The 13,314-nt window shown below is 34.9% G+C and overlaps 1 long non-coding RNA gene across 1 annotated transcript; it reads right to left on the bottom strand.

The window, feature by feature from the left end:
* Positions 1 to 453: 453 nt before the first annotated feature.
* On the bottom strand, positions 454 to 12,671 carry LOC135320712 (uncharacterized). The gene is made up of 3 exons (XR_010379976.1): positions 12,604 to 12,671; positions 10,556 to 10,654; positions 454 to 645 (listed from the first exon to the last, which is right to left on the bottom strand). It is a non-coding gene; the product is annotated as an uncharacterized LOC135320712 (long non-coding RNA).
* Between the last annotated feature and the right edge of the window lie 643 nt (positions 12,672 to 13,314).

Consider the following 13,314-nt stretch of genomic DNA (forward strand, 5'->3'; position numbering starts at 1 on the left):
AATGGAATTGCTCATTGCTTCTAGAAATGACATTAGCCTGCTCAATAAGGGGTCTAAGACTAAGATCAGAATACTAGAAAATAACGTTTGCATCCTAATCTTGTTTTTGCTTTGGCCTTGGTTTTTAATCCCTTATATTTGCTTCAAAAATAAGGTATGAAATTTCCTGTTACCCCTTGAAATCTCAGCAAGAGTAACCTTTTCTTCATAGGTTTCAATTACACTTTTACAGTGTTTAGAAACAAATTATTAAACATTAAGAATATTCACTGGTGAGAGGAATTCCCATCATCCTTAAGTTCAGTGGTGGCATCTCTGCTGTAGTCAAGTACAGAAGTTGTGATCTACCACTGCAGAAATGGATGCCTTGATAGTAATGGGGAATGAAAAACCCAGACACACAGAGGCCAGGTGTTGGCATTTAAACATCAGAATTCAAGTACATACAATGAGAGTAATGAGCATCGTGGTTTGTCTTAGCTCAGGCTGCTATAACAAATTACCATAGACTGTGTGGCTTACAAAACAAACATTTATTTCTCCCAGTTCTGGAGGCTGAAAGTCCAAAAGAACTGTGCCAGCATTGTTATTTTCTTGGTAAGGGTCCTCTTACAGCTTTACAGATGACAAGGTTCTTACTGTGTCCTAGCATGTTGAAGAGAGAGAGACAGAGAGAGAGGGAGGGAGAGAGAGAGAGAGGGAGAGAATCTCATGATTTTTTGTTATACAGGCACTAATTAGATTCATGAAGGCCCCACACTCATTATCTAATCCCTCCCAAACCCCACTTCCAAGCACATTGGTTCATTGGTAGTTGGAGTTTCCTCAAATGGATTTTGGAGAACACATTCAAACATTCAGTCTATAATTTGGTTGGAGTGGCAGCCAGCAGACATGACCAGAGAAAATTCTGAAGATGGCAAATAAAACAAGGTGTCTGTAGAGAAAAAAAGAATGGGGAGGAAACAATTAGAATCAAGGATATTTATAGGAAGCTGAGAGGTAACATTGATAAAAGGTTATAATCCCTAGCCTTCGTCTAAACCAATTTCAGATGATGGAAGTATCACCTGGAGGGGAGGGCAGGATCCCAAGAGAGAGGACCTTGCAACTCTGGGATGAGGATAAATGATAATGATTTTCACAGTGCCTCTCGTAGGGGACCTCTGGAAATGTTCTTGGATCCATATGCTGGGAAATGAGAATGCCCAAACACTTCAAGGACTCTCAGAAACAGGATCCAAGCTAGGAGTGATGCTCATATCCTGAAAAGACATCACAGTCTCCCTGTTAGAGGTACATGGTATAAACACACTCTTGGCCCAAGTGCAACTAACTTGGTCTAGTATTTGTTTTCAAATAAAAGTAAAGTTCATTGGAAGAGAGACACCATTATATATATATTTTTCTGTACATCTTCATAGTGTATGTTTAGGCACAGAGGGTACTTAGTAAGAAACTTCTGTAAAAACAAAAAGCTGACACATGTGTGCTTGTTTTCAATTGCCAGAATTCCATGATCACTCCAAACCTCTGAGATAATAGATTGTTTGGATTTTAGATATTAGATTAATGTCTCTAAGTTGACTTAAGGGCCAGAGGAGCAGAAGAAATACTTTTGGTACAGCCCCCCCCCTCTGTGACCTTATGCACCACAGTCTCTGTATCTCTGCAAAGATGTTAACTCATCTCCACTGGAGACTTTAAATGACTCCATCTAGCTGTGGCTTCAAGTGTTCAGAAGGAAGAATGAATGGCTTTGCCTTTTAAAGAAGAAACCATATAGTAATGAATATGTGACCAATGTATCATGGGGTTTAATGGAAAAGTAAACTATTCTACAGAAATATCTGTATATCTGTTCCCACTGAGAGCTTGACTTAAGCAGATGTTCTAATCCCTTGGACTAGACACACCCTGCATTGAAGAGCAAAGAGAAGCCTTGCCTTTTTTAGATTCGACATGTAAGTGATATCACACTGTACTTGTCTTTCTCTGACCTATCTCACTAAGTATAATGTGCTCAAGGTCCATTGATGCTGCAAATGGCAGGATATCCTCCTTCCTTGTGACTGAATAATATTCCCTTGTGTATATATATATGTGCCACATCTTTTGTATCCACTCATGTGTTGGGCATTTAGGTTGCTTTCATTGCTTGGCTATTGTGGTTAATGCTGCAATAAACATGAGTGCAGATATCTCTTTGAAATACTGTTTCTATTTTCTTTCAATAAAAAATAATAAAACTGACTATGGTCACTTAGAAAAATAAAAAGGCTTTAAAAAGTAGATAACAATTTATTCACACATCTATTCTTATCCTCATTAAGGAATGCTTGGTTCTAATTATTTACATTGTTAAATTCTTATGTCCTCCCTGCCGTTGTTCTGGATTATGTAAAGAGAGAAATGTAAAGATCTTGTCCTCATGCAGCTTACACTGTGTATGGGCCTTACATAATGTTATTTAGGCAGAAATAAATATTGTAATTATATACATGTATATATATATGTGTGTGTGTGTGTGTATATAGATATGTGTATGTATGTGTATGTGTGTGTATATATATAATTATTTTATGTGTAGTGATCAACAATCTAAGTAGCAATCAAATAGTCATTTTTTAAGTTTGGTTTCAACCTAGTGCATCTTGCCTGGAGATATAATTGGGTATTATAGAGCCCTAAGGACCAAATATGGTAACTTTAAAGTAAGGTAAAACCTAGAGTGCATGGTGATTGAAACAATGAATAAATAGTTTAATGGTTGGATGTATGAATAAGTGTGACATTTGTTTATTATTTCGAAGGGTAATAAATATCCCTCTCATTACCTATAGGCAAAAAAGTAAAGGCTTTGGTGAAGAATTTTGTGTTTTTTGACCTCTATTCCTTTATCACCTGTACAAATGTATTATGTTTAAACAAACTAAAGTGGATTCTGTTTCTATGACTGTAATAGGACTGATATGACAACTCTGGAATATTCTTCCTTGTGTCTCTTTTTCCATGGAAGTGTGGTTGTGCCACTCAACAGTGTTATTTGGATGGAATTCCTTTTACTTCAGATAATGTGATCTTATTCCCTGACCACTGTTTTGTGGACAGTGGTCCCAGGCTGCATTGAATATGGTGCCCACTCTTAGACCAGGAAACGGTCCCTGATAAAACATGAGTAATTAATTCCTCCCCTGATATATTTAGTCTAAGGCCCCAATCTCTCTCTGCCCCTGCTGACTGTCCATTAATATAGACAATGCAGACAATCAAGTTCTATTTCCCTCTCACTTAAAGTACCTAATTATTTTATTTTGATGAAATATGCCCAAGTATTTACTATTTTAACTATTTAAAGTGTACAATATAGTAGAATTAAGTATATTCACATAGATGTTACAATCATCAACACTATCTACCTCCAACCCTTTGCATCATGCTCAGCTGAAACTCTGTATCCAATAAACAACTCTCCATTTCCCTCTCCCCAAGATCCTGGTAAGTGTGAGTAAACTTTCTCTTTCTATGAATTTAACTACCCTGGATACCTCATAAAATTGACACCATATAGTATTTTTCTTTTTGTGACTGTCTTATTTCAGTTAGCATAATGTCCTCAGGTTTATTTAGACTGTAACATGTGTTAGAATATCCTTCTTTTTAAGGCTGAAGAACATTCCATGGTAAGAATGTACTACACTCTATTTTATTTTTTTAATTTTTAATTATTATAGAACTTTCACATTTCCACTTAATTTGCAGTTATTACAAAATGCTGGCTATGTTCCCTGTGTTGTGCAGTACATCTTTGTAGCCTGTCTTATACTCAATAGTGTGTTACTCCCACTCCTCCCACTCCTCCACACCTTTATTGCCCACCCCACTTCCCACTGGTAACCACTGGTTTGTTCTCTATATCTGTGAGCCTGCTTCTTTTTTTATTGTTGTTTTTGTTATATTCAATAGTTTGTTTTATTTTATACATTCTACATATAAGTGATATCATATAGTATTTGTCTTTCTCTGTCTGACTTATTTCACTTAGCACAATGCCATCCAAGTCCATCCATGTTGCTGTTAATGGCAAAATTTCATTTTTTATGGCTGAGTAGTATTCCATTGTGTGTGTGTGTGTGTGTGTGTGTGTGTGTGTGTGTGTAGTATACAATAAATATCTATACATACTAAATCTATCTATATCTATCTCTGTGTGTGTGTATATCATATCTTCTTTATCCATTCATCAGTTCATGGACACTTAGGTTGCTTCCATACCTTGGCAATTGTAGATAATGATGCTATGAATATTGACATGCATGTATCTCTTCAAATTAGTGTTTTTGGTTTTGGTTTTGGTTTTGGCTTTTATACCCAGGGGTGGAATTTCTGGGTCATATAGTAATTATATTTTGAGATTTTTGGAGAAATCTCCATACTATTTTCCACAGTGGCTGCATGAATTTACTTTCCTACCAAGAGCCCACCAAGGGTTTCTTTTATCCACATCATTGCCAATATTTGTTGCTTGTGTTCTTTTGATGACAGCCATTCTGACCAGCAAATACACTACAATTTATTTACCCATTCATATGTTAGTGGATAACTAGATTGTTTCCATTTTTTTTGTATTGTTTTGAATAATGCAATTATAAATATTGGTGTACAACTATATATTTGAGTTCTTACTTTCAGTTCTTTTGAGATATATAACTAGAAGTTGAACTGTTGAATCAAATGGTAATTTTATGTTTAATTTTCTGAGGAATAGTTATACTGTTTTCTACATTAGCTGTTCAATTTGTTCCTACCAATGATGTACAGGATTCTCAATTTCTCTACATACTCACCAAAATTTGTTTTCTGTTTCTAAAGAAATGGCAACTATATTAATGTGTGTGAAATATATCTCATTTCCTTAATGAATAATGATGATGAGCACCTTTTCAGGTACTTATTGGCCATTTATCTCTGTTATTTGGGGAAGGTGTCTTCAAGTCCTTGACTATTTTTGAAATGAGCTCTTTGTTTTTGTTTTTGTTGTTGCTGAGTTAAAGGGTTCTTTATATATTCTGAATATTAATTTCTTATCAAATGTATGATTTGTAAACATTTTCTCCCATCCTGTGAGTTACCCTTTATTCTTTTGATATTGTCCTTTGATATGCACAAAAATTTAAATTTTTGTAAAAACCAATTTATCTATTTTTTAATTTGTTGTCTACACATACCTTTGGTGTATATCCAAGAAATCATTGCCAAACCCAATAGAATGAATAGTTTCCCCTACGTTTTCTTCTAAGAGATTTTGTTTAGCTTTTACATTTAGATCTTTGTTCTATTTTGAGTAAATTTTTGAATATGGAGGAAGGTAAGGTTATAACTTCATTCTTTTGCATGTGAATATCGAATTTCTTCAGTATCACTTGTTGAAAATATTGTGCTTTTCCCACTGAATGGTCTTGACACCTTTACCAAATCATTTGACCACATATGAGAAGATTTATTTACTGTATTCGTCTATATGTCTATTTGGATTACAATAGTTTGTACTAAGTTTTGAAATCAGGAAGTATGATATCTCCCGCTTTGTTCTTCTGTTTCAAGATTTTTTATTTGTTTATTTGGGATCTCTTGAAATTCCCTATGAATTTTAGAACTTTTTATTTTCTGGAAAAATATTGGAATGTTGATAAGAATTGCATGAGATCTGTAGAATCTGTTGAGTAGTACTGACAGTTTAACAATATTAAAACGTGCCACCTATGAACATGGATGTCTATTTCTTTATGTCTTATTTAATGTCTTTTGGCAATGTTTTCAGTATGCAAATCTTTCTTCTTCTAGGCTAAATTTATTTTTAATTAATCACTTTGATCCTATTTTAAATGGGATTGCTTTCTTAATTTTTTGAATTGCCATGTTAGTGTATAGAAATGCAACTGATTTTTAATTGTTGATTTTGTATCCTCCAAATTTGCTGAATTCGTTTATTTTTTCTATTTTTTTGGTGAAATCTTTGATATTTCTATATTTAATATCATGTCGTGTGTTAAGAGAGAATTTATTTCTTCATTTCCAATTTTAAATCTCTTTATTTCTTTCCCTTGTTTTATTACACTGGCTAGTACCTCTAATTCTATGTTAAATAGAGGAGGGAAAAGTGGGCATTACTGTCTTTTTTGTTATCTTAGGGGAGGAGATTTCAGTCTTTCATCATTGAGTAGGATGTAGCTGTGGATTTTTCATGCATGGTTTTTATCATGTTGAGGAAGTTTTCTTCTATTCCTACTTTTTGAGTATTTTTTTAACAGAAAAATTATTAAATTTGATCAAAGGATTTTTGTGAATCAATTGGATGACCATTTTTTTTCTTTGCTCTCTTAATGTGGTATATTATATTGATTGATTTTTCCATTTGGAATCTACAGGATGTAATCAACATTTATAGAATACCAAAAACATCAGAATACATATTTTCCTCAAGCTAACATGAAACATTCACCAAGCTAGACCTCATTATGTATCATTAAACACACCTTAAAAATTGAAAGGAACAGAAATGTTATAATGTATGTCTCAGACTAGAGTGAAATTAAACTAGAAATCAACAATGGAAAGATAGCTGGAAAGTCCTAAAATACCTGGATAGTAAACAACACACTTCTACATTATACATAGGTCAAATAAGTCACAAGAGGGATTTTAAAATGTATTCAATGAAATAAAAATAAAAATACAACTCATCAAAATTTGCAAAATGCAGTGAAAGTTGAAGGAGACTTATAAGATACTTTTGGCATGATATATAATCTTATGGAGACCATAAACTCAATTTTGGGAAGGGGAATAGGAAGACACAAAGCTGCAGTTCCCAGGAAGGGAAATGATCCTAAAATTAAATTCATAAATGGTTTCCAAGCAAAGAACAAATCCAGGGTGTTGCCAGAAAACAAAAGAAAAAAATGGAGGGGTCAAATATGAAACGAAGGACGTGACTGAAGAGTCTTTTGCTTAAACCTCAGAATCATTATGGTTGCATCCTTGGAGTATGACATAATAAGAAAAAGACTCTCTGAGGAGATATAGTATGTATCACAGATGCTTTCAAACAATTGGGCTTCTGGAAAGTTTAAGGGAGTTTTTCCTCACCCTTCTCAGCAAAAACCCAAGGTAGAGATAGGGCTACATTGAAAGGATTTGTGGGTTCAGCATTGTTGAGCCTTGATGAAGCTCACCTCAGAAGGCTTAGAACAAATTGGAGGGTATTTGTGCTAATGAAGAGATACAGGGGAACCTGTTGATCCTGACCTGGCACTCCCATGCATGACTATACTTTTATACATTTTTCCTTACCATTTTATTCTCTTATCTGTTTTTACCCTTTGTTTTTCTTTCTTTTCTCATTTCTTCACCTCTTTTTGGACAGTTTTGTGTAAGTAATGGACAGAGGACAGGCCTTGGAATCAGAGAGCTTGCATCTGAGACTAAGCTCTAGAACCAAGCTAAGTGACCTAGAAGATGTTAAGTCTAATCTCTTCACTTGCATAAATGTAGGAATAATATCTAATTTACTGTGTGATCATGAGGATTAGAGATATAAGTGTACTTCCTTAAAGGTAGAAAGTTTCCAATAAGAGTGGCTGTTATATTGTTTTTATTACTGTTGCTACAATTTTGTTTATGTGGTTGATTTGGGTTCTTGGAGCAGCTGTTAGTAAACTCTACACTGAATTTCTTTACTCTACATACTCTTTACTATGATTATTTTTATGAGGTTGATTTTGATAGCAGATATTGAACTCTCTTAGTCTCTTTACAGCAGAGTATCCATCCCAAGATGCTTTGAGTGCTGGCTGCTAGAAAGGCTCACATGATCTCCCTTGAGAAATGCCTGGGAACTTGCATCCTCCTATGTCTCCACTTCTCTAAAGATTTCTTCTCAGAGGATGCAAGCAACAAATCATCTACAGGAATTGCCATCTTATGCTTTGCTTCTAACATACTAACATTAGAAAATTATTTTTTTAATTTTTATTTTTAATACTACAAATATATCTTAGGCCTTCCACTAGCAACCAAAGATACAGCAAGCCCTCAGTTGAAGAGAATGCTAATCTATACTGTATCAGTTTCCCCTTCCTGGCTCCACTTCTGGCACGATGGTGTGCAACTCAGAATCACTCCTCAAAAAACTGATGAAAATTATTTTTAAAACACATTTAAAAATAGTTGGCCTTATGAGCATACACAAATGGAAATGCCACTACAGATATACAGCAAATGAGGACACATTTACTCAAGAATATTTACTAAAGCTCCATAAAATGATGAGTCTTTAGTATTTGAAAATCTGTACTTTTCCCCTCTCCACTCATTGAGCTGGGAACTCCACCCAGACTTGTACAACCAAGAACACAAGTTTTTGACTCCCCCCAGGTCCTGGTTGGAGGGTTGTCTTCCTGGGAAGGACATGACATTAGCATTTCTCATACTGTCCCTAGATACTTGTTGCTGAGGCAAAGTTCTGTACTACTGCAGCCAATAGGTGGGGGCCCCATTCTTCCACCACATTTCCTCTCATGAGACAAAGGTTCTACCTTGGGCATGGTAGGACATTGAGGTCCCAATTGCTATTGACTCAGCTCGTAGGACAGGGGATTATGCCAAGGGAGACAAGCCAAGGACACCTGGGGCTCTTGCCCATATATCCACTGAGCACTTACTTCTTCAAACTGGGCTGTCACTTAGAATTGACGTATTGTTCCTTACTCCAGCACCAGAGTTGTGGCTCAGAGTTTTTCCCTTGGAGGAAAGGCAGACCATAGAACAGAGAGCTCAAATTATCTCCCCAAAGGAGCCAACTTTATTTGCAACAGCATATGAAGTTCAAATCTAATGGTGCTTTCAAAAGCAGTAGAAATGTTGGTAAGAGGCAATGGGGAGGAGACTGATAAATTCATTGAAATACAGGCTAAATGATAAGCCAACTTGTTGCTGGAGAAAAATAAGAAACCATCTGCAAGAACTAGAGTCTGAATAAATATCAAACATTGACCATCAGGAACTGTCCCTTCTTAGCAGCCTGAATTTGACTGGATTAGGGTGTAAATAGTTTATTCTCCAGGGCATTGTTACGAACAATAGAGCTTTTAACCAGTAGTTAGTGGAGTTTCACAGGTTAGTGTGGTCAGGTAACTAGACTAACACCACCAAAGTCCTGCTAAAACCTTGTTATCCCAGAGTTGCTGGGCATGTCCAAGGATGAATCCCCGAGGAAAAATATCAGAGGCTTTACCCTGTGTCTGTTTATGGGATAGAGGAGGAAGAGAAGGAAATGTACATCACTAAAATAATCCAGTTAGTCTTTAAACAAGTAAACAAGCTAACAACAATGACAAGCACTGAAAGAGGGGAGAGATGAAGCCAGTACCCAAAGTTGCTGCAATATCTAAATGTTCATTTTCCAAAAAATATGAGACATGCAAAATAAGCAGGAAATTATGGCCTAGATACCAGAAGAATAGCAGTCAATAAAGCCACCTGCAGGAGAGACCTGATGTGAGAAAATAAGCCATTATAAATATGTTCAAAGAAACAAAGGAAACCATGATTTTAGAAGTAAAGCATGATGACAGTGTCACATCACATAGAGAACATTAATAAAGAGACAGAAATTATTAAAAATAACCAAATGGAAATTTTGGAGCTGAAAAGAGCAATAACTGAAATTTAAAAATTCACTAGATGGAATCAATAATACACTTAAACGGGCAGAAAGTAAAAGTACTTAAGAATAGATCAATAGAAATTATGCAATCCAAGAACAGAGTGAAAAATGAATGAAGAAAAAATGAGCAAAGCCTCAGAGAAATGTGGGACACTAATGTATACCAACAAACATGTAAAGGCAGCACCAGAAGAACAGAGAAGGAAAGGAGCAGAAAAATACTTGAAAAATTAGTGGCTAAAAACTTCCCATTTCCTAAAAAATTTAAATCTACATACCAGGAAGTACAACAAACTGCAAGTAGGATAAACTCAAAAAGACCCATGAATAGACACATAGTAAACATGCCAAAGAAAATCTTGAAGGCAGCAAGAGGAAAATGACTCCTTGCTTAAAGAAACTCCTATAAGATTAACAGTTGACTTATCATCAGAAACAATAGAGGGCTGAAGGCAATAGGATAACCTATTTTCAGCCCTCAAATTTTAAAAACTCTTAATCAAGAATCATATATCCAGCAAAATTATCATTTAAAAATGAAGATGAAATAAAAAGATATTTGGAAAACAAAATCTGAAAGAGTCTGCTGCCAGTAGACCTACCTTACAAGACATACTAAAGTTAGTTCTTCAGGCTTAAAGCAAGTGACCCAAGACAGTAATTTGAATACACACACACAAAAAACAAAGAACACTGATAAAGGTAATTATGCAATTAAAAGGAGTATAATTGCCTATTATCCTTTCTTATCTTGTTTAAAAATCATAAAGCAATATACATTTAATTGTATTTGTGGGCATATAACATACAGAAATGTAATATATTTACCAATAGCAGGGCAAAGAGGTTGGTGACAACAAACCAACATTGGGTTAAGAATTGACTCCAGATGTTTCACTTAAATCCAAAGGAACAAATGCATAGAACCTGAAATGGAAAGAAGGCTAATACGAGAAAAATTATACATATAACATAAAAATTTTGTTCTACACTGGAAACTGACACAACATTGTAAACTGACTATAACTCAATTAAAAAAAAAGAAAAAAGTTATACGTATAAACTTGCTCTCTTTTCTCCTCTCAGCTAATTTAAAAGACATAAAATTACATAAAGGAATAATAATTATAATGATGTACTGTCGGGCTTATAACATGCATAGAGATAATACCTATGACAAGAATACCACAGTAAGAAACAAAAGAGAGTAGAGCTATATGGGAATGCTGTTTCTACATTCTCTGAAATTGCTGGTGTAATTGTGAAACTATTTTTGATAAGACATATATGGTAAGGCCTAAAGCAATCACTAAGTAAATAACTAAAAATATATAGCAAGAAAATCATTAAAGAAGTTAAAAAGTAATATTAGAAAATATTCAATTAATGAAAAAGAAAACAGTAATGCCAAAAAAAGACTTGAGGTGTAGAGAAAATAATAACTTAAATGAGAAATGTAAATCCTATTGTTTTGCTTAGTTTGGTTTTTATGAACTCTGGATACAAGTCCCTTATCAGATATATTATTTGTGAATATTTTCTACCATTTTGTGGGTTGTCTTTTCATTTTCTTAACATTACTTTTTTAATTAATGCTATGTCTCTCTCTTTTTTTTTTTTTTTTACTTAAAATGAATCAAAGCAAATGCAACATGTGTACAAATCTATAGATAAAGCTGCTCTGGACAAAAACGCATAAATACATGGCAAAGAAATGAGACTTGGCATTTTAATGCTGATCATGCCATCCTCAATGCCGTAAAACCAAATCTGTGCTTGCAACACAGTAAAATATGTATATCTGCTATACCCTACTTCTCTAATCCAGGACTTATGAACTCAAATCAGAATTTGCCATCAAAAACTCAAACTTGAATTCCTGTACTAGGAATGTCTCCAGTAGAGAGCACTAATGTTTTTTGAATATTCGGTGTAAGTAGCTTTAATTGAGATAAGGCTTAGGAAGGACTTACAACCCTTTCCCATTCCCATATATCTGGGTACAAAAGACATAGGCATTTATTCCATATCCATTAACAGTTTACAGAGCACCCACTGTCCCCAGGCACCACATTAGGCCTTGGGATCCTGAGAAGTAAAAGATACACTCTTACCCTTAAGGAATTTGGCCTAGTGAAGAAGACTGTCTCAATCCCCTAATAACATCTCCTTCCATCAATCAAGGAAAGTATTTACTAACTAATCATTCACTTTCCTATCACAAACTACATACATATATGTAGAAAAGCACATGGACTCTAAGCATTTGAAAACAGTAGGTTCAGGAGGGCCTTAGAGAAAATCTAGTCAAAATCTCTCATTTTATACCTGGAAACTAAACCCAGAGTGGATAAGTGACTTACCCACGATCACGACAAGAACTAAGATTAATATGGCACTTCCTATACGCCTAATACTGCTCTAACAGTATTGTTTATTTAATCCTCACCACAACTCATTTTTGAAATACAAAACTAAGGCACAGAGAAATTAATTAACAACAAAAATCAAACAGCTCACAAGGGCAAAGTCAGGATTTGAATCTAAGTAGTCTTGCTCCAGAATCCATACTTTTAGTCACCATGCTATATTTAAGTAGCTATGTCTAAAGGCAGTCATGAATTTCTGACTCATGTTTTTACACTGTCTTGTTATTTTATACTGTCAGGGTTTCCAGCAACTCTAGAACCCATTGGTCAAAAATTATCAAAGAAATCTCAAGATATTATGGTACTTCAAAGTCACAAGATCCTCGATTTGGGGAAAATGGCTCAATTCAACGTGGATGTATATGTTACCAGAAGGTGAAGATGAAGACATGCACAGACATGAGAAATATAATAAGTAATCTTGTAATAAGTATTTTTTTATCTTACTTTGACAAATGTTGCCACTTGTGTCTCATTTCCTTGTTTTCCTGAATCACTTCCATGTACTCCTTCTCACTTCCAAATCCCGGTCTTTAAGTGTGTTGATTCTTCAATCAAATAAGAACATGTTAATGTAGACAGAGCTAGGGATTAAATCTTGAGAGGACCCTGCACTATACAAGATAGAGAAGATGTGCATTTCAGAAGCCTCAGACTTCATTTCACCCATTCATTTATTATCTAACAAATATTTATTGGGTGCCTGCCATATGCACAAAAATGCACTAAGTTCTGGGGATGTGCTAGTCTATGTGATGGATGTGACCTTTACTCTCCTGAGGTTCACAGTCTTACTGCATTCCTCCAGAGTAAGTTTGGGATCCATAGTTAAGCACTTGTCAATTCTCAATCTGTTGGGCCTCTGAATGATGCCTGACCTAGAGGAGGATGAACAGAATGACTCAGCAAGACTGGGGACTGCTAAGAGATGCTGTCACTCTCAGGTGTGCCAACGACAGAGGAGAGAGCATGTTATTTTGAAATGACAGTAATACACTGTTTGAGTGATATGCATGAACTATAAAATAGTATATAAATAGAAATTATTTGCATTATGATTATGTTTTGTCAGAATGCATACATCATTTTTGTGTGTGTGTGTCCTTGAGGACCCTGAAGAACAAAATTTTATATCTGATTATTGAATTGGTTAAGTAA

The sequence above is a fragment of the Camelus dromedarius genome, unplaced genomic scaffold (assembly GCF_036321535.1).
Source record: "Camelus dromedarius isolate mCamDro1 unplaced genomic scaffold, mCamDro1.pat HAP1_SCAFFOLD_114, whole genome shotgun sequence".
Lineage (NCBI taxonomy): Eukaryota > Metazoa > Chordata > Mammalia > Artiodactyla > Camelidae > Camelus > Camelus dromedarius.